Here is a 22,464-nt window from a genome sequence, read left to right on the forward strand (position 1 = left end):
GGGTGAGGGGCTCACCTGAGGCTAAAGACCCCCCATCTGGCTCCTTAACAAGGCCTTGGGGCACTCTGGAGACACCCTGGGGTCAGAGTCAGGCCTGCTTGGGTTCGACCCCTCATCTGTCCCTTCCTCTGTGTGACCCAGCCAGGTCTCTGCACCTCTCTGAGCCTGCTCTCTCATCTTTCATGTCTGATAATTATAGGAGGGTACCTAAAATGTCCTTGACGCGAGGCCCAGCACACAGTAGGTGCTCAATAAAGGCTTGCCAAGTGAGAGAATGAATGACTCACAATCACTATTCTTTATCAAACACTGACCACGTCTGGGAACAGCAGCCTGTGGCCTGGGCAGGGCTAGCCTCTGGAGGGGGGAAGGGGGTTCAAGGTCAGCAGGAAGGGGAAAGACCTCAAGGAGGAGGCCTGGGGCAGCTGCTTCCTTAGGAGGGTAGGGGAAAGGGGCAGAAAAGGGTTCACATGTACTGAGCACTCTGTTGTATATCAATCATCTCCTCAGGTGCTTTGTAGACATAGTCATTATACCCCACGGCTGTACTGTGAGGCAGATAGAACCAACCCCATTTTACAGGAGAGGAAACTTAGGGCCAGAGACAGGACAGGACTTGTTCAAGATCACTTAGCAAGTGTCTCAGAGCCTGGTGGAAACACTTGGCAGGTGTCTGAGTAAGCAGGAAGGGAGGGTGGGAGGGAGGGAATAGATGAATGAATGAGTGAGTGAGTGAATGAATGAATTTATGGGTGGGGGGAAGACTGAGGAATAGTAATAGGAGGTAGCTTCCTGAACTTTACACCCAAAGCACAAGCAACAAAAGAAAAAATAGATAAATGGGAATTCCTCAAAATCAAATGCTTTTGTACCTCAAAAGACTTTGTTGAAAAGGTAAAGAGGTAGCTAACTCAATGGGAGAAAATATTTGGAAATCACATATCAGACAAAGGTTTGATTTCCTGTATAAACAAAGAAATCATACAACTCAATAACAAAAGAACAAACAATCCAATTATAAAATGGGCTAAAGATATGAATAGGCATTTTTCTAAAGAACAAATAAAGATGGCTCAAAAGCACATGAAGAGATGCTCATTTTCACTGGCTATAAGGGAAATGCAGATCAAGACTACAATGAGATACCACCTCACACCTATAAGAATGGCTGCTATTAAACAAATAGGAAACTGTAAATGTTGTAGAGGAAATGGAGAAACTGGGACACTTATGCACTGCTGGTGGGAATGTACAATGGTGCAGCCACTATGGAAGACTGTTTGGTGGTTCCTTAAGAAACTAAATATCAAGTTGCCCTATGACCCAGCAATAGCGAAACTTGGTATACACCCAGAACTGAAAGCAATGACACAAACAGACATTTGCACACCAATGATCATACCAGCATTATCCACAATTGCCAAAAGATGGAAACAAATCAAATGCCCATCAACAGAGGAGTGGATCAACAAAATGTGGTATATACATACAATGAAATATTATGCAGCAATAAGACAAAATGATGTCCTGAAGCACATGACAAGATGAATGAGCCTTGAGGACATAATGCTGAGTGAAACAAGCCAGACACAAAAAGATAGATACTGTATGGTTCCACTTTTATGACCAGCATAAAGGTATAATCAGAGGCTTATATTACAGAATATAGAGGACAGAATGTAGAGATACATAGAAGCTAGAGATGGGTGAACCATTAGCTAATGAGGTTGAACTCCAATGTAAGGGAATAGATAGGAGTGAAGGTGATTCTCTAGTGGGTCTAGAAATACTACTACTACATTGAAGATTAACAAGATTGAAAGCGGCTGTATAGACCTATGTGTCCCACTAACTCACACTAGAAATACGAATGTGTGCTCATGAGAATTACTTCAAAGATATGATTCTTGTATAAAGATTCCTGTTTAAGCCCAGGGTACAGGGAAAAACTGCTATTTGCATGCTATGAGTTATGTTCGGCACTATCACAGCAACAGCAGAGGTAAATAATGGGGAGCCGGACAAGAGTTAAGAGGAGGTTTAGATTTCCTATTTGGTGAGGGTGTCTTTACTGGTTTTCTGTCTCTTGGGAGCAATGAAATTATCTAAAATTGAGAATGCTGATAGACTGTGGACTTTGGGCCTCTGCATGATGCCTGACGAATGCAGGTGGCTGAAGGATGCACTGATGGAGAAGTAGATTGGCAAACGATGGTGTATACTTATGAACGAAGGTTGTACTGCTTCAAACTGGAACAGCGTTGTGAGGCAGGCAACGATGGGAATGAACGTGTGGGACATTCGGTGAGACAAAATAAGCCAGAAACAAAACACAACAATGGTATGGTCACCTTTAGAAAATGCTTATAAAGAAACAGGGGCTGAGACTGTAAGCTTTTAGAGCAGACACATTAAGTCTGGAGTGGTGATTAATATTTCTGAATTTTGAGAGGCTGTTTTATATATATAATCTGATATTTAGAGCTAAGAATGAAGTTCATAAGGTTGCAGTTAAAGTAATTCAGAATATAGGGGTAAGAAAGATAGTGTCTATATTTTAGAACCACACATACTCTTTGAGACCAATGGAAGAAAATTTATTTGATCTGGAGCTAAAATTTTCTGTAGTGCATAATTTAATTAACCTATCTGCATAGCTCATTTGAACAACTGAAACACAGGAAGCACAGAATAAGAAAGAGGTCCTTTAATCCTGTATAGATTATTGTAATGCCTGGAAACATCCTAGAGTATATTAAGGAGATAATCAGAAAGTATTGGCAAAGTTCCCTGAGGGAGGGTAGAAAGATTATGGAACTATTAAACCTTACCATCAGGGAATCCCCTGATACAGTGTCAAATTTTAGGGACACCCAAATCAATAGGCCATGCCCTCTATCATGAGGCTTACTCTTGTGAAGTTTATGTAGGTAGCGGAGAATCTTAGCCTATCTATAGGCATGCCTAAGAGTTACTTCTGGAAGACCTCTTTTGTTTTGGACCTCAGATGTGGCCTCATCTCTCTAAGCCCAACTCTGCAAGTGAAATCATTGCCCTCTCCCCTATGTGGAACATCGCATCTAGGGGTGATAGTCTCTCTGGTGACGTTTGAGAGGACTCCCAGGGATGAATCCAGACCTGACACCATGGGATCAACAATTACATCCTGACCAAAAGGTGGAAAAGAAGTGTAATTAATAAAGTTATCAGTGGTAGAGAGAGTTCAAATAGAGTTGAGAGGCTACTCTGGAGGTTGCTCTTATGCAAGCTTCAGGTAGAACTTGCTACCTATCATAACCTGCCAACCCCAACCAGGACCATTCCACCCAATTCTAAAGAACACTTAGGGCAATATATAAGATTCCACAAGGGTTCTAGGCACTCACGTAACTTTCCAGAAACCTACAACCTCCAGATGGGTCCCTAGTCCAGAAAAGTTCTGAAACCTAGCCCAGCCTCTCCAGAATATCAGGTAGTTCAATCTCCCTACCCCGTATTAGTGACAGACCCTTTTAATATAAAAAATTCAGAATTGCCATAGCCCAAACAACCCCAAAGAGAGGTATGGAAAGATCAAAGGTGATGGTGGAATTATACATAAAAGATAGGACTTAACAAATGAATATGAATGCTGAATTGTTAAATTAGTATCTCTTTTAGTCACCAGCATTTTAGAGCAGCTAGAAGTAAAAACCTAAATTTGTGAAATTGTCACCCATGTCAATGTCTGAAATATGTTCTACAACTAATTATGGTGTTCTGCTTTGAAGCTTACAGACTTTTTGTATATATGTTATTGTTCACAGTAAAAGAAGGGAAAAAAGTTGATCGTGATGATAAAAAAGTATTTAAGCCCTCTAGCCTCCTATATTTTGGAGCAGTTAGAATGAAAAATATGAGAAGATCATATGGTAGCCCATGACAGACTCAGGGATCTGTCCTGTAACTACTTGTTGAAGAGTGCTTTGAAAACTATTGCTTTTTTAAATTTCTTTCCTTTGTATATATGTTATACTATACAATAACAAAAAACTTAAAAAAAAAAAAAGAACATGACTTTTCTGGGGTATATTACAGTTTCAAACTAGCACACATACTATAGGCTGTCCTTATATCTTCCTGCATTCATATGTACAGCACTTCCTGAGCAAATCCTCTCTCCTTTGTCTTCCCCTGATCAACACCTCTTCATCTTATAAAACTCAATTCAGAGGGACTGTTTGAAGACCTCCCTTCCTTCCAGCTGTGTGGATTAGGTGCTCCTCCTCTCAAAATGCTTTATGCACATAGCTCTAATTACTAGTTTATGCATTGCTTTGTAATTACATCTTTTCTTGTCTGTCTTCCCTGGTAGACCTACCTGTAGAATAAGGACAGGGACTGATTTCATTCTTTAAAAATCTCCGTAACTGTATTACCTAATTCAATACTTGGTTCCTAGTAGGTACTCAATGCATTGTTTTAGAATGAATGAATGTGATGTAGCCAATTCACAGAAGTAGAATCACTTTACAAGGCAGAAGGGAGAGGTAATGGCTCAGTGTGTGTGTGTGTGTTTACAGAATGTAAGAGAGAAAACATATAATTCTAATATAAGACTGAGTGATTCACAATGCCCAAATATAGGCTAGCCATATTTCAGCATCAGTAACAATCAATTTGTGTCCAGTCTATGATCTTTGACCAAACAACCATAGAACTGTGCTTGTGATAGGCACACACCCAGAGATGACAAATAGATCTCACCTTAAGCCCCTGGTTATAGAGTCAGGTACCAACTCTTTGGTTTTGCAATTGCCAGGGTCACACCTATCACTTGACACCCAGACTCTTATGGCTTCAGCCTAGGAAAACCATTTCTTCTCTTGGCTCTAACACTCATTACTTGAATATGAGGGAAGCTGCTGGTCTCCACTCCCACTCAGATCCCAGAGATTCTCATCTTTACACTGTGAACATTCTGGGAAGGATTATTTATTTAATCTTCATTGACTAGAATAAAACAGAAAGTGCCTGCATGTAAAATGTTGCTGACATTGCTTCTTCAAGGCATACCTGACCCTTTTATCAATGGCCTTTACATTTCTCAACTTTAAAATCTTCTTTTTGCCCCAGCTATGCAGAAATCCATTCAAACTGCAGAAGAAAGCATATTCCAACGCATGTGTTTTTTTTTTCCTCTGTATGTGCCACACCCTGGCCATGTATACTAACCAAAAAGAGAGAGAACATGTGTTTACAGGCTGCTTCTATTTAGAGGATAAAGCTTTGTTCTTTCTTCCAACACCATTTACATCGGTTAGAACACAAACCAATCATCTACACTGCCTAGGCAGCTAAGATCCACAAAGCACTAAATTAGGTGGTATAAGGTATAAACACAAGGAAATAAGAGACAAAATCCTGTTGGAGCTTAAAATGTCCTTAGGGTGAAGAACATAATAAATAGATAGCAAGTAACAAGAGAAGGAAGTATATGATAAATTGCTTAAGAGTGTTTGACTCATGTCTTTATCCATAACTTTTCTGGGGAGTTTGGGGGTGTGTGATCCAGGAATAGAACCTGGGTCTCCCACATGAAAGGCTAGCTTTATACCACTGAACCATCCACACACTCTATCCATGACTTTTTAAATTTAATCCTTGTAACAACTCTATGAGGTAAAGTTTTGTTGGTTAAGTGCATGCGTCAGCTGGGCCAGGTTTTGGTGTCCAGTTGTTTGGTGAAGCAAGCACTGGCCTGATTGTTACTGTGAGGATGTATCATGGACTTAAATCATCAGTAAGTTGATTGCATCTATGACTGATTACGTCTACAATCAACTCAGGAGATTGCCATCAACAATGAGAGGTGCCTCATCCAATTAGTTAAAGGTTTTAAAAGGAAAGAAGTAATTATTTCAGCAGTCAGAAGAGGGAATTTCTGTCTCCATCTCAGCCAGCCAACTTCCCTGGGGAATCCATTGAAAACCTTCCTCCATGTTCCCAGCTTGTGGCCTGCCCTACAGAATTTGGACTTGCTCATCCCTACAGTCACATGAGGTAATTCTTATAAAAATCGCATCATATTCACAGATATCTCCTGTCAGTTCTGTTTCCCTACGAAAACAGAACCCTGCCTAATGCAAAAGTATTAGTAGACTAGGTGAGGAAATTGAGAATCAGAGATGAGAGGTGACTTTCCCAACACCACACAGTATGAATCACAGCTGGAACTTAGGCCTATGCCTTGATTTAATCACTATACTATTCTGTCTACTAGAGACAGAGAAGTTTGGAAGAAGATGCAGTTGCTTGGATTGGAGTGCTCAGGCAAAACTTCCAGAGGATGTAAAAGAGAATCTAGGCCTTAAAGGATTGAGAGGATCTAGAAAAATGGAAAGGAAATGTAGGGACATTTGAGGAAGGAAATATCATCAATAAGACAGAGAGAGAGCTAAGGATTCCTTGGAAGTCCAGTTAGCCCTAAGAATATAATCTTCAACATTAACAACATTCCTTCAACCTATGGCCCAACTAAATAGCTTGTGCGTTCTTCTCTCCACAATTCCACCAGATTCACCTAGCAGCTGTGAAGTCTATAAATTGAAGGAATATTTGCAATTTTACTCTGCTATGGTAACTCTGCTTGCTCTCCTGGCATGTCAATTTGATATCCCATACTAATACTGAGCAGGATTTAAAATAAATGTGTCAGATAGCCATTGCTTGCAATTTCTGCCATATAAAAACAAATCCTCTTGAAATAACACCAGCTAAGGTGAACAGTCATTAAATCCATACATATACTTCTTTTCTGACCAATAAGCATGGCATTGAACTCTATGAGGTCTTCACTAACGTGAGTCAAATCTTGAATGATTGGCAAAAACTTAATATTTAGCATATGAGACTTTCATCCATGACATAAGAATTCGAAAGAGTCACAGTAGTATTTGAGCTACTGCTTTGGTTGGCAAAATGAGTTGAATGGCAGTGTCTTCCTGTGTACACCTTGACAGTGAGTCTGGATTTCCTTCATATACAGGCTGTGACAAAACAAACTCTACCAAAATATCTAATTTTCTGGGTGGCAGCATAGAAAGTTCACCAGTGGCCAGGGAATCAGAAGATTGGAGACCTACACTGGCCCAGACCTTTGTGGCAAAAGGAACTGAGGGTCACTCTATAGACAAATTCTCTTAAATGTGTCTCTCAGATTTCCGAAGTCATTAAGTAATTTTAATTAGCTCTTTGACTAGCAAAGGGGGCCACCTTTGCTTCCCATTCAGGGAAATAAGAAATCAAAGGCTTGAAAACATAATATTATTTGACTTCAGTACCAACTCAGGCCACTCCTAAACTCTGTGGCCACCTCTTCTGCTGTGACCTGTACCTTCTTGTCACTAAGAGCCACTAAGTGACAAGGACACAATGTGTCTGTTCACTCACAGTCTAAATTGACTCAGACCATGATATCAGTGCCACAGAGCTCTCCCAGCCACCCCAAGTATCATCCTGCTTTGCTCTCAAACCAGTTTTTGAGTATAAATAGGCAACAGCACACCCATTTTTCCAAACCACCCAAGAGAGCAACTTCTTATGAAAATGAGCATAAAATACAGGATGGACTTAAATGGGATAACCTATATCAAACATTTAGCATCTAAATATGCCTATTGCATAGATTCTATTCATGAAGCTTATAGGCTTCCTAGAACTTAGAGAAATAACGCATCTGATCTTAATAGTCAACACAAGGTTACATTTGTACTGTAGCCTGTACTTGGCCATCTCAAAATCTATTAGCTATCTAATGAGACCTATAGAGGTTTCACTTCCCAAGATGCAGGCACAATCAAAATTGTCATCAAATTGTGCATCAAATTCAGTTTACAAGATAACTTTCAAATATAATTTAAAATTAATAGGTCAACATCCATTTAAGTCCACATTTGTATGTTGACAATTCACTGTAATTGTGCTCTGTCTATTCATAAGACTGATGGAATTACAGGGCTCTTTGTGGCCTAGCATGCTGTCCCCTCATGGGCACTGCCCAGTAAATAGTATCAAAGCAGTAATTGAAAAAAATCTCTGAAAAATGAAGTGTGATGACACAGGGGCTGCAAGCCAAGTTTTATTTTGTTCAGCTCTCTGTCATGCACAGACCTTCATTTCTATTCCCTTTTCCCTCCGGTTTCTGGATTTCCTTGTTGGCATGTATATGTGAGAGAGGTGCTTGTAGTAATTGGGTTGAGAACTTAGGTGGATCTTTCTGCCTGAGGCATTTGTAAAGTAGTGAATGGAGATGGAAGCTGTAGAAGTGAACTAGAGTTATTTTTACAGGAACCCAAAAAGGGAGAAAAAGGTAATGAGGATGGGAGAAGCAGCCTGTATGTTAACTTTCACTATATATTGGCAAGGCCTCAATCTGCTTTGGCCCCAGTGCAATCCTTACTCTGTGACCTTTGTCAAGTCAAGATCAAGTCTTGATCTTGTTTTCTCATCTGTAAATGGGGTTACTACCTTGTAGAGTTGGGGTGAGAATTAAGTGACAGGCCACATATGAAAGCATTGGATAGATTTTTGTCACATACCAAGTGTTCAGTAAATAAGTTTCTTTCTCCTAAAGCTCAAAAGAGAAGTTCATGGGAATACTCCATTCTACTGCAGGAGACCAAAAGACATATATCAAATTCCACTTTTTCCACTAGAATTTCAGCATGCTGGTAAATGTGGTGTATCGGTGCAAGGAGAATGCATTGAAATGGTTCCTGGAATTCTATTGAGATTTAAAAAAATCAAAACTGCAGGCAAGATATACAAAGAAGATGATTTCCTTTAGATCTGAGGCTTGATTTTATTTCAACTCTGATTCTTTTAAGCCCTAGGCACAGAGACATCTGCTTATGTTTTGGCTGCTAAGAAGCATAACTGGCTTCTTTGGTCTTGGCATCTTTGTTTTCCCTCATTTCTCCTTTATTGTCATCTCTCAGAAGCACTGCCATCCTTCTTTCAAGTTATAGGTGCTTCATACCTACTGCCAAGCTGTGATACATGGTCAGCAGGCAGGTTTCATCTTTCTATCTACCAATAGTGGAAACATGCTCTTTTTATGATACATGAACTTGAGATTGCAGAAATTTGGATCTGGTTCCCTTATGTATTTACTTAGTAAGGGGTGAAAGGGTTGGAGTGAGGTTGTGGGGAAGGAGGAATGGGAACATTTCTCTCTAATCACATGAATGACCTGTTGTAAAATATTTCCCTCTAGCCCTAATTGGAGAGTGCTTCTGTAATTATAGATTGTTCTGATAAAATCTTTTTAAAAATATACCAGAAGTGCATTCAGAATCCTATTTTTCTAAAAAGCAAAGTAAGTATTCTTTGGTGATTTATTTGTCAAAGAGACTTAGCAAAATTTCAGTGAAATAATTTAGAGATGGGTAAAACCTAATCTACCTAGAAAGTGTGTGCTCAGTACTATATTGTACTTCATAAATTATTGATATTTAGCCCGATCACTTACGTGTCCAGCTATAAAGTCATTGGACTCATTTTTCACAGAAAATGCACTGGACTTATTTTTACAGAAAAGAAAAAAAAACTTGATTGTGATGATTAAAAAAATGCCTATGTGCCAAACTCTGTTCAACAAGCGTTATATACATTATTTAATATTTCTACCAACAGCTTTGATGAAAGTACGTTCATTTCTCTTCCACAGATGAGACTACTAAGGCATCATCAGGAAGTTTTAGAGTCAAGAATCAAATCGAAGCAGTCTAGTTCTAAGATAGCTGCCCTTTATCACCAGCTCCACACTGTGCCTAAATATGTTTGAGTCAAGAATATGATTGTCTAGGCCTTCTTGTTAGAAAGATATTAATACAGCTGAAAAATATATAGGTGGGGTTTATCTTTCTTTACCATGCTTTTTGCAGGTTCATCACAAAAGTGGCTCCAATTTTCCACTCCTCCCTGTATCTCCATCCCCTGTAAAAAAGACTTCGCAACCCTTCCCATAAAGAGGCAGAATCTCTACCCCACCCCCTGATTCTGGATTACCATGTGCACTGATTGCTAAAAATGTGGCAGAAGTAATGGTGCACCAGTTTCAAGACCAATCCTCGGGAGTCATTGGCCATTTCACATTTATGTTCTTTCCGAATCCCGTCACCATGATGAGCCTGGGACCGTCTGCTAGAGGATGAGAAGTGAAGCTGAGTCAAGATGAGTGGTTCCCGCTCTGGGAGCATCCTAGAACCCCCGGCCTCCCACCAACTGGCCTACTGACTTATCAAGTCTGGTGGAAGTTAGTGGAGAGCAGCAGCACCTCCTTGGTGACGTCTAGAATCGCCAGAAATAATAAAATGTTATTGTTTTAGCCCACTGAGATTTCGTGTGTAGGTTTTTTTTTTTAATGAACATTTTGGTTTTTTTGTGCGTGTGGTTAATTAATGCCCTAAACTGCAGAATAATCATGCTTCAAACTTTCTTAATCAACTTCCTCATTAAAATAACAGAAAATAGAATTTAAAACACAGAACACAACGAATAAATAAATAAATAAGAGAAACAAGGTGCAGAGAGGTTAACTCTCACCCTTATCTCTCTGTTTCCAGTCCTGAGCCCCTTCTGTTGGTCAGTTTCAATCAGTTAGAATTTATTGAAGGGTATTTGAAACAGCAGGTTAGAGTCTATATTTCTAGGCTTAAAAACAAAACATGCTATATGGATTCACCAGAAGTAATAGTTTAGCACATTTTTTAATAGTGAGTATGTATACACAAACTTTGTTCTATTTTTTGGTGAACGTCCAGACACATGACACTTGCTTTTTATTCTTCTCTAGGGACCTTATGAATGGGTTTGAAATAGATTGCCAACTAGGCTTAGCAAACCTTATAAAAGAAAAGCATTGTGGGACTTATCCATCAACTTAACACTTCCCCCCTCCCCCAGATCACTGAAACTCCAGAGCTAGTATTTATTAGCTTGTTCTTTCTGTACATCAATTACCTTAGGCCCTATATGCTTCAGCTCCATCAAAAGCATTAAATAGTTCCCAGTGGCAAATTCCTGGTTATCTTTAGCTCGTGCTGTTAAGTAGGTTTCCACAGTCTTTATAGCTCCAGCTTTTATTGCATTTTTAAAATGTCGGTTTCAGCTACTAAAGCCTAAGATGTTGACTTAAAGGGACAATACTTGCTAGCATGGGAGCGTAGATTTGACTTTTCAGCTTCACCAAGGCCAGCTGGGTTTGGGCAGCCCTGCTGCATGGGAGAGTTTTTCAAAAGCTGTTTGCTTGAATTTCTGATGTTGATACATCTGCATTTCTGATAAATCAATTGGCCTTTCCTCCTTGATATGTCCTTGACCTATTAGATGGCCTGCCTTAACTTTCTCCATCTGGAGACCTTTATACTTTGCCTTCATACTTCACAAACTTCCTGTCTCTTTCTACTTTTTTTTTTATGTATGCTGTATGGCGGGGTCACATTTCCTTATTTTTCCATATGAGTATCCCATTATTACAGCACCATTTGTTGAATTTTTGCTTGTTTGTTTGTTTGTTTTGGGGGGTTGCATAGACCGGAAATCGAACGTGGGTCTCCTGCATGGCAGGCAAGAATTCTACCACTGAACTATCCTTGCACTCCCCTGTCTCTTTCTTACTGTGTTCTTTCCTGGATCATGGGACTAGGGATGAAAGCCCACCTCCTCTGTTCTCAGGATGTTCGATGCCTTCTTCATGAAGTTCCTGGTCCTTTTTCCTTCCTACCTAGGTTACTAAAACGACAAGTGTGACGTTGACAACTTAATTTGATTGCTGTTTCAAGATACTGCTCCTCCTACTTTTATCAGGAATCTGAAAGTTTCCTCTGCAAGAGGTGATTGATATTACTCTTAAGAAGGGCAGGAGACAATCTAAACTCAATCACGATTGTGGGGCTCTGTGCCTGTATCCTCAAGGTCCTGTCTGCAGTTTTATAATTTGTTGCCATATGTGTATATATATATATGCACACACATATATTTTCAAAGGGCCCCTAAAGTGATTCTTATCATATCTATACAGGTCTCTCAGTTAATGTAGAAAAGAAAACAATTCACTCTGTATATCATAATTTACTTTAAAAAGTTCTATAGCCTTTCTTACAATTCTATTTCCATTAGGTAAGGGATATTAAACAGCTTCAAATTGAACAATCAGCCAGTCAGTGCAATGATTCCTTTGCTTGAGTTTTAAAATTTAATTAGTTTTGCAATTTTTCATTTCCTTCATTCAATTATTCTGGGAAAATCTCTGTCCTGTATTGATACCCCGTTTCTCCCAGGTGATTCCTTTGTTTTATTTCTCAAATACTTGTCTTACCTACTTAAAGCCTTCTAGACAAGGGTAGCCAAACTATTGTTTTTCCCTCTCTGGCACATTTCCTATTTTCTTAGAGCAATGGTTTGCAAACTTAAATAACCCTCATCACACTCCCCAACTATATTTATTTTTATATATGAGTATATTATATATAATATAATACGCATTTTATAAAACATTATAAAATAGAAACTAAATAATGAAATATAAAAAGGACCTATATGTTCTAATACATTCTTCTTGAATGTATTCCACATTCCATTTGAACACCTCTGGTTTAGAGATACTCACTATCTGCATATTATTTAAGCAGGTCAAAAATTTTAATATCACCTAAATCTGAAATGGCAATAGGTAACAACTTAACAGTTGTTTTTGGACTCACATTTATTATTTGCTGGTTAAATTAAGACAGCATCCAGCCACCGTCTGTTCTCACTCACCTGATTATCATTGATAAGCAGCAAGCTATCTACTACATAGAATTCTTTTGTCATTTGTAATTGCCTGTACTAGAACAAAGATACTTTTTTTGCTATTGTAAAGTTAAGAATTTCTTGTCCTCCCCAAAGGATGTCAGTTGGCTTGTTTTTGGCTGACATCCTTTCGAAATTGTTGAAGACAAGCACAAGTTGTCAATAGGGAAATAGAGCTCTAAAGAACATTTTCTTTGACTCTGGCTTGAAAGGGCTTAACAAGAATAATGCCAGAGCATCTGAGGATGACTGGAAACAAAATTGACTTAAGGAAATTATTAAGGGTTTTACTTCCATATGCATAAATAAGAAGGAAAATGGGAGTAGTTTGGTTATCATTTTAATGCAGTTGTGCTTATACAAATAAATGTATCTCTATTTTTTAAAATAATTGAGACATTTAATACATTTTCTAAGATGTGATTGTCTTCCAAACCTATACATAGATATTTTGCTCTATTGCTCTACACAAGAGTCATTTTAGGGGCTATTTAAAAATATATATATATATATCTTTTTATATATATATGGGGCTGGCCACAGCGGCCTAGCAGGCAGAGTTCTCACCTGCCATGTCAGAGACCTGGGTTCAATTCCTGGTGCCTGCCCATGCAAGAAAAAAATATGTATATATGTGTGTGTGTATTAATATATATTCAGGTAGTTTGGTGCAAGACCCAAACCTCCCCAGGTAAGAATGAGTCTATTGAAGATGGAACCGGGATTCATCTTTGAGAAAGATACATGACTTATTCCTCTGATTCTAAAGGAAAGACAATGTGCACATGAAAGTTTACTTCAAGGTGAATTTTAGAGATATGAGTGAAAAAAATATTTATCTTAGGACTTAATCTGTGATATTCTTTTTCTGATGACTATTGTAGCTAACTCTATGTACCTTCCTGCATGTTAACACACACACACACACACACACACACACACACACACTAGTTTGTTTCCTTCACCCCAACTTATTATATCAGTCATACTGTTATAATATTTTAGACAGTGCATAAGTCAAACAAACCTGAATATTACATCAATTGATTAGCTATTCCTTTAGTTTTTGATCAGCAACAACAAAACAGGAGATGAAAATGAGTGAAGATTCTATTTTTGGCTTCTTTTACTAGGCTTCTCTACTTCTTTCCATCCCCCCTTTCTCCGGTCTTCTATAGCCATTACACTTTTGTCCTCCTTATTTTACTTGTGATGAGACTGGATGCACCTATAGCATAGTTGAGTATGCCAGGGGCTTTGGCTCAGTCTGCCAAAGCTAAGTCTCAGCCCATCATTTCTTCTGACTCTGCCTAATCTTTTTATGATCCACCTCCTCTCCCTCAATTTATTTGTGTTTTTTGTTTGTTTGTTTGTTTGTTTTGTATGTTGCATGGCAGGGTCACATTTCATTCTTTTTCCATGTGAGTATCCCATTATTGCAGCACCATTTGTTGAATTTTTGTTTCTTTCTTTCTTCATTTTGGGAAGTACATGGAACCTTGGTCTCCTGCATGGCAGGTGAGAATTCTACCACTGAACTACCCTTGCACTCCTACTATTTGTGTTTTAAAAAAATTTAAGCACAAGTTATGAACCTTGAAAAATTTCAAACAATTCCAGAAGGTATAAGGAGGAAATTTAAAATTACCCACAACCTGTCACTTGGATATAATCACTGCGAAACATTTCAATGTATATCCTTCCCAAATACTTTTTAGGCATAGAATATGCTTAAATTGTGCACAGAAATACATATATTTACAAAAACAAGATCAAATTTTCTTACTATTTTTTAACCCATGTTTTTATCTTGACAGTTGTATCGTGGTCTTATGAAAAGAGGGTGTGTTTGTATTATAATTAATATTGCATAATCTATTATCATGTAGATAATCCCTGTTTAGATGATTTGAATTTTAGGCATTTCAGCGCAAGGAATAGAGAAAATATGTTTGAATAGTTGCGCTGCAAATCTACCTGTGTCTATTTGTGGTAGGTGGAATTATGCACTCCAACCACGGGTTCTTAAACTACGCCCTGTGGGTGCGAGCCCATTGGAAACAGGACCTTTGGAAAATGTTGTATTAATTAAGTTGTGGTGAACTGAAGCACGGGGGGCCTTAAAATAAACAGAAAGCCACAGGGAGGAGCTAAAAGCTGGAAGTCAGCAGAAACCTGAAGACAGGAGAAAGGAGAAGACATCATCATGTGACATGAAGCAGAGAGGCAAACGAAGGAATCCCAAGAGCTGTGACAAGCCAGCACCAGTACACAACTGACTCAGGAGGAAGCAAGCCTTCTAGCCTCCAGAACTGAGACACATTAAATTCCCTTTGTTTAAGCCAATCCATTGTGGGGTATTTGTCATAGCAGTTTGCAAGCTAAGATAGGTTTCTCTCTATAGGCTATTTCTATAGAGAGTTAAGTCTGGTCTGTGGCTTTTTTTGGTCCTTCGACAAATGGGGAAAATTAGGAATGTATAAGGTTTTAAAAGGAGGGGAGAGTGTGAAAGACAAATTGCAACCATGATGAGAAAAAAAACAAACATAAGAAACTTGTTTTCTCCTGCCTTTTAATTATCTTTTTGCTTCTTTATGAGTCCTTGGTTTACCTGCTTATTCCTGAAAGGTGGCGAAGTTTTACTTAAGACCAGAGAGTGATCTAGATGCATGGTGTATATTGCATCTTTCCTTTCTCAGAACCTAATCCATTACAAAATGTTGAAAATTTATCCCTCAAACTCTATTAGAGGAAGAAACAACCCTTGGTGGAGACTGGGAAAGGAGGAAGTAGAAAGATAAAGAAAGAGAATGTGGAAGAAGGAGGAAAAGACATTTAGTTCATCATTTTCATTTTTACTTTGACTGAATCAAAATTATATCAATATTCCACAGCATGTTTTTTTCATCCATGTTAATGTTTACTATGGCAGGTGTTCTCCATTCTGACTGTATCTTTAGGAAGTCCTTCTCCCAGGTACTTTCAGAATTGTGCACAGTTGTGAGTAACAAGGCAATAGATGTCTAACATCCTGCATAGGCCCTGGCACACCGCACGTAAAGATGTTTGTGGGAGCAGATTCTGAATCTTTCAAAGTGGACCACCACAGTGGTCAAAGCCCCTTAATTTTATGTTTACAAAACACCATTCAGGTATCATAAACTGCTTGTTAGCTTGTTTTCCTGCTGAATGGATTACTAGCCTGATGCCTACAGTTATAGAAGAGAATACCTTTGACTCTTCATGTACTTTAACAGCTATAACATTTTGCAGGGGCTCCTGAATCAATCTTCTATCTTTCATTCAAGAACAGATGTGAATTCCTTTCCTGTGTGAAATTTCATGCCTGGACTCAGCCCTACTTCTCTCTGGGCCTGTAATTTGTCACTCTGTTGGGCGATATTGAATTCCGATGTTCGGAAATTGCTGTATATTTCAGCAAGATAATTCTGTTTGCCAAATCTCTGCTACCTTTATGTGTGGGGCGGGGGAGGGGACATCGATGAATGGGAAGATTTAGTTGGCCTCAACATTTAATGGAAACTTCACTATGTTATCTCCTTGAGCCGCTCTTCATGACTCATGAAATGATAGTATAACATCAGCTCCTTATTTTTGTCTCTGCTAATCTTTCTCATTCTAATCAACCATGGCTGTCAAAACTGTGGGTTCACAGTGATAAGAGCTCATGCAATAAACAGATAGTCAGACTCACTCTGCTTTAAGTGATCTCTTTTCTGCAGGGTATAAGCATTTGCCTATGTTTTAGATTTTTTACATTCTTTCTAAGCAGAGAATAATTGCCTTATTTTCTTCTGTTCTTCTTCATGAATCTCATACAGTTGGATCTGCTAATATCTCTAATCTTGTACGTTTAATTTTTATAGAAGGATATGCATTTAATGACAGGAGATAATATAGTTAAGTACCTATCTATCATCTATCTATAGCTATCCTCGATCTATCTACTTTAAAAAGTAATGAGATCCTGAAAACATATTTTTTATTTCAATCTATTTCTAGTGGATTTTATTCTGACAGAATTTCTTATTTTTGTGCGTGTTTTCAAGTTCCACTGAATGATTCATAAGTGTCCCCAATTTAGGTTGGAGAAACCACTTTTGAATCATCGGCTGCAGTTAGGACAATAACTTGATACTTCCCATTTTATTTAGGAAAATATACAAGTGTATAAACATCCTGACACAAATATAGAGAATGCACACACTTAGCTTTTCCAATCTGGTTTAAAACATGGCAATTTAACTCAAGAGCAAATAAGTATCTTTTCCTCATTTCACATGTTGAAAGGGACCATAGGGTACATTGCTGGGTAGCATAGCTGAAGAACAGACAAGAAGTAAAAATGCCTTATGTGGAGATTAAATTGTGAGAAGTACCCCAAAACATGTCATTGAGGGGTCTGGAATAACATACATTTATAAAGGAAAAAAAAAAATCAAGAGCAGCGTATGGTAGCCATTTAGGCCCGAAATGTAGCGTGAACACCAGAAGATTTAATGTCTTAGATGGGAGATTCAGCTCAATTATACAATTTAGAGATTCTGAGAAGGCTCCTAAGAAATAGTACTTTAATATTTGAGTTATAAAGTTTGTAAGAACAACAAAAGAGTAGCAGACAGAGATTAAACCATTATCCTTATTGATAATGGAGTTCAACTGGAAGAATATTCAAAGTGTGAAAGCCAAATGGGCCTCATACCTGTATCTCAGGATTAGGCGGATTTCTCATCATAGCCAGCATTGGGCAGGGGTGGCCCCCCCACAGGGCAGCACTCCCAGCACAAGGAGGGTGTCCCTCTCCTCGTGGAGCTTAAAGTAGGAGAATATTCAAACCCAGGATAGACAACCATTTGGTGGGAATATGGTGGAATAGTGAATCTCCACTTGAGCTGAACTCTGAAATCACCTGGGGAACTGTAAAAACTATTGAGCTTGGACACTCAACCACTTCTGATTCTGATTTAATTGGTCTAAGGTTCAGTCTGAGCAGAAGGATATTTTAAAAGTCCCCATTCAAATGTGTAGTCAAGGTTAAGTACCACTGTGGATTGGGGAGTCCAAGTGTAGGTTACGTGGGTGAAATAGATGCCTATATATATCTTGGTCTTGTTGATATCCCCAGTCTCCACATTTATAGGCACACAAAAATGTTTGTTCAATGAATGGATGAACTGGCAAGTCAACGATTTTCAACCCTTTCTTTTGACCTTAAAAATCTTTAGTTTTCTCTTTCATTTTGACTTCTGCACAAGAACTAATATGGCTGAAATGTTTTCTCCTTCATTCATAAATTTTCTACTTCATTGCCCTACATTGCTTCACTTTCTGGGAAGATTCCACTTGACTGATTTGCGGGCATCTGTGCTTAATTATGTAGAATGGCTCCAAAACTGCTTTTAGGAGAAAAATGTTGAATTAGTAAGATTAACCACCATAGACTCATGTAGAACAGAATTATTTTTAACTTGCTTATATTGATCCCATTCTTTTATCCATTCATTCATTCAACACAATTCTTTTTCTTGTCGCCAATTTCTTGACAATCTAGAACTGTATCAAAGTCTCATCTTTCAGAAAGATGTTTAAGCATTCAGAATAAAATGTACAATGTTTCACAGCTGAATCTTTTGTGACCTATATGTTATTAATTAATTCAGGTGATAAATATATTTTGAATGCTTCCTAAGTGCAAATTCTAGGCATATATGATAAAATAGAATTAGATAGTCAAGGTTCTGTCTCTCAGGGATCATACATTATGGAAGATACAAATGAAATTCAACAGTAAGCAGAAAAATGGGGAAGACATTTTCAAATAAGGAAATGTAAAGATAATAAGACGATGGGATAGGACGTAATTAGGCAATTTTGGATGGTGTGATCAGCAGGGACCTCTATGTTGAGGAAACATTTGAACTGAGACCTAAATAATATAAAACAAGTACCTGGAGCAGTGTTCCAGGTGGAGGAACAGCAAAGTGGGAAGGGGCTTGATGTGGCTGAGGGAGGTGCAGAGGCTCGGTGGCTGCAGTTTGGTGAACGATAGGGGTAGAGTCGCAAATTAACTTATTCCTCTTGGAAGTCAAATTCCTCTTGGGAGTCATAAAGTCTCCCTTGGGAGTCACAAAGATATACATTGTCTGATTTGAAATTGTCTTCTCTGTTTTTCGGTTTACTTGTTGAGCTTATATGTCTGATAATACAGAGGGATTTAAAAAATAAAAGCAAATATCCTTTTAAATTTATAGCTTAACTCATCAGAAAGGAAAAGAAATTCCCAGAGGCTAGAGATCAACAGGGAGCTGGGAATCAGAAATGTAAACTGACGAGGAAGCTTCTGATTCCCTGTGGGATGAGAAAGGACGCCAAGTATGGGGACTGTGAGTAACTCAGGAGCTTCGGATTTAATGGCTGATGTCCCAGGAGATCAGGCAGGCTTTTGGCCCACACAAGGAGGGGAGTTGGAATTGATAACCCTTTATAAAGCAGAAACCCATGAAGGGTTGCACCCTCAAGGAAAAGGCAGGGGTGGGCCAATAAAGGAAAACAACTAGGAGTTCATCTTGGCCTTGGTAGGAGGGGGGTAAAAAAAAAAAAAAGACTAAGAATTTGTAACCACAAATCTGCCACCAGGAAGACTAGTGGACAAGTTTTTATTATAGTTTGATCAGGAAAAGCACAAATAGAAAATTTAAATTAAATAAGTCACAGATTAGTTATCTCTGATGGGCAGAAAGGGGAATAGGAGGAGGGAGAGGTTCACAGAGGTCTTCAAATGTATCACTATGGTTTTATTTCTTGATACCAAATGTATCAAGATGGTTTATTTCTCTTTAAACATATGTCTGGATTTCAATTAAGTTTTTAAAATACCAAAATACAAAATATTTAAAATGTTGGAAATGGTAAACTTTATAAAAAGAAATCACTACAATTACTAATATCTGGTCATTAGCTTTTCATTATGTGAAATCATATACTTTAAAGACAATTCTGTGGATCTACTACTTAGAATAATTTACTCCTAATTCTCAATGTGAAAACTTCATGTAATGGATTACACAGGCGTTCTTCAATGCTTCCCAACATGACAGGACAGTTTCTTTCTTACTCCCTCTATCCTCATGGCAGCAGCCCCCAATATCATCTTCTTTATTATCCTCATCGTCATCAGTGTCATCATCGTGCCTAAAGTCCTCACTCACATTAGATGCTGAGTCTTATTTACGTCTGTGTTACCCAATTCCAACCAGAGGGCTTTGTATATAATAGACAGCACCCTCATCAATAAACCTTAATAGACCCTAATTTATACCAAGCACTGGGAATATAAGGAAAGGATGAGAAGTGGTCTGGCTTAGAAGAACTAATAATATAACTGGATATTGAGGGCATATATGTAGCAGTGTGGAATAATGACATCTTAAAAGTTGGTACAAAATTCCCCTTGGGAAGGAATTGTCTTGGGGGAAGATATCTCAATATTTTAGAAGAGAAGGTGAGACTCTAGTGGCAGGAGTATCCAGGAAGCAAAGCAACAAAAGTAATGGTGTAGGCACTCTGTATGAGAACATGAGAGAAGCTTGTTCTATTTGTGAAAGGCAAAAGGAAAGAGTGTTAGGTAAAGAGAGGGCCCAGATAGTGTGAGTGGGGCATGGCCCAGCCAATATAAGTTCCTGGTATTCAGATGACTTAAGGAACAGGGATGTCCCATATTCCATTTGAAGTTGTTTGTGTAACTATGAAGTGGCTCCCTCCTTCTCCATATACTTAGGTCTTTCATAATAGCTATCATATCGAGAATACTTCCAATGACAGAGACAGGGCTCTCTGAAAACTAGGGTAGGAGCTGATTTTTGTATTTAGGTGAAACCAAAACAGAGCAAAGGCAGTATCCTGGGCAGTAAGATAATTTATTGCCTGAAATATTTCCAAAGGGTATAAGCCCATAGTCAGAGGTGACTGTGTAAAATGTAAGCCCCTAAAGGACTTTGAGGAAATCTTGGGGAAGGCTTTGGATTTGCACCAGGTATTAAATGGAGTTTAAAATTTATGCTATTTTAGATCTAAAACTGCCAAGAGACTCTTGTTAACATCTGGGATACATTTGCAAAAGGCAAATAGCAATATAAGTTAGAAAATATTAAGAATCAAATGAGTGGTACTTACTGTTAAGGCAATATGGAGAAGGGCAATATTGAAGTCTGGGACAGTTAGAATGGACTTCCAGATGGTACGGGATTTGAGCTAGATCTTCGAGAAAGAATAAGGTGAAAAAGCTGTGAGAAGAGCATTTGGAGCAAAGGAAATAGATTGAGCATATACATGTATTTGTGAATGCTGGCTACCTGACAGCTAAAATATGCTCAGGGAAGGCAAGAAAATTTTAACAGCACTCCAAGCAAAGCCTAAGTTACTAAAAGAATCATGTAATATATCCCAAATGCAAATATTAGTAATGTTTGGGATTTTTGGCCTTTTGGTTGAACTAACCTGTGACTTCCCTTATTATTGAATATAACCATTTCGATGACTTATGGAGTCCCAACCTGTACCCACAGGTATTGCCAGATGTGGGAAATATGTGTGTTGGTGTGTATTGATGTATTTGTATTTGTGTGTTGATGTGTATATGTGTGCAGTGACTGTACAGGTCAATCACATATTTGAGGGCAGTCAGCAAACCGGCCTATTTCCTCGGTATTATCTCAGAGCAGTGATGGTGTCTAGAAATGGATAAAAATACTAATGGTGTGCTAATGGGCTGCTGTACAGTGGTAGTTGCTGTCAGATAAGCAGCTGACACTTTCCTCCCTGACAGTGGATAAGTTGGGAAGGGTTGACATGAGACTTGGAGTCCACGACATCACTGGGGGTGGGGAGTGGGGTTGAGGGAGCACCTTCCTGGCCTCCTGAGAACCAGGCTGTGGTCTCAGTGAGTTGGACAGCAGTTAGAGGCACCAGGAGCTGAGTAACAATGCGATTTATGCAGCACCACTGAACATACACCACAGGCTGTCTCAGCAACAGTAGTAAGACTACTTAGCATTTATGTGGAACTTTCCCATTATTAATTAGTTAATCCAAGTAACACCCCCATGAGGAAGGTAAGTATCTTTAGTTTTGTTTTTTTTTTCCCAGATGAGGAACAGAAGACATAGTGAGGTTAAGTAACTTGCCCACAGCTAAACATCAAGTCAATAAATAGCAGAAGTGAGGTGCGAAGAGAGTTTCTAAATTCCTGCTTTGTGCACTCAGTCCCTAAATGTTGTGTGGTTTTTGAAGGAAGATGGTCAATAACATCTTCAGGACTAGAAAACCTTTACTATAGTAACTGGTATAATTCTTCTGCTAAAAAAGGCCTATCTGGGGAAATTTTCTGTTTCAAGAGTTTATGTTTTTGTCTACTATGAAACAATAAAACTAAAGTAACATCGACCATGACAGAGCATTTGAGTTTGCTAAGCTGAGGCACAGGGACTGGTATTGTGTGCCACCTGCCCAGGGTTTGAGTCCAGTGGTTGTTATGCGTGGGGATTCCTGTGTTAATAAAGGAGGAATATTGGGTGTAAGAAGAGTCTGAGTGGAGAGGGGAAAAGGAGG

General features: G+C 38.6%; 1 long non-coding RNA gene across 2 annotated transcripts in view; it reads left to right on the forward strand.

Moving 5' to 3' along the window:
• LOC143673550 (uncharacterized) overlaps nucleotides 1-22,464 on the forward strand; it is a 237,028-nt gene that overhangs the window by 127,685 nt on the left and 86,879 nt on the right. The window contains exon 6 of one of the 2 annotated variants that reach the window (XR_013170440.1): nucleotides 9,927-10,337. The exons of the other annotated variant lie outside the window; for it this stretch is intronic. This is a non-coding gene — a long non-coding RNA (uncharacterized LOC143673550). Of the gene's footprint in view, nucleotides 1-9,926; nucleotides 10,338-22,464 lie in introns of those variants that run through there. 2 annotated transcript variants of the gene reach the window in all.

The sequence above is a fragment of the Tamandua tetradactyla genome, chromosome 2 (genome assembly GCF_023851605.1).
Source record: "Tamandua tetradactyla isolate mTamTet1 chromosome 2, mTamTet1.pri, whole genome shotgun sequence".
In the NCBI taxonomy this organism is placed as follows: domain Eukaryota; kingdom Metazoa; phylum Chordata; class Mammalia; order Pilosa; family Myrmecophagidae; genus Tamandua; species Tamandua tetradactyla.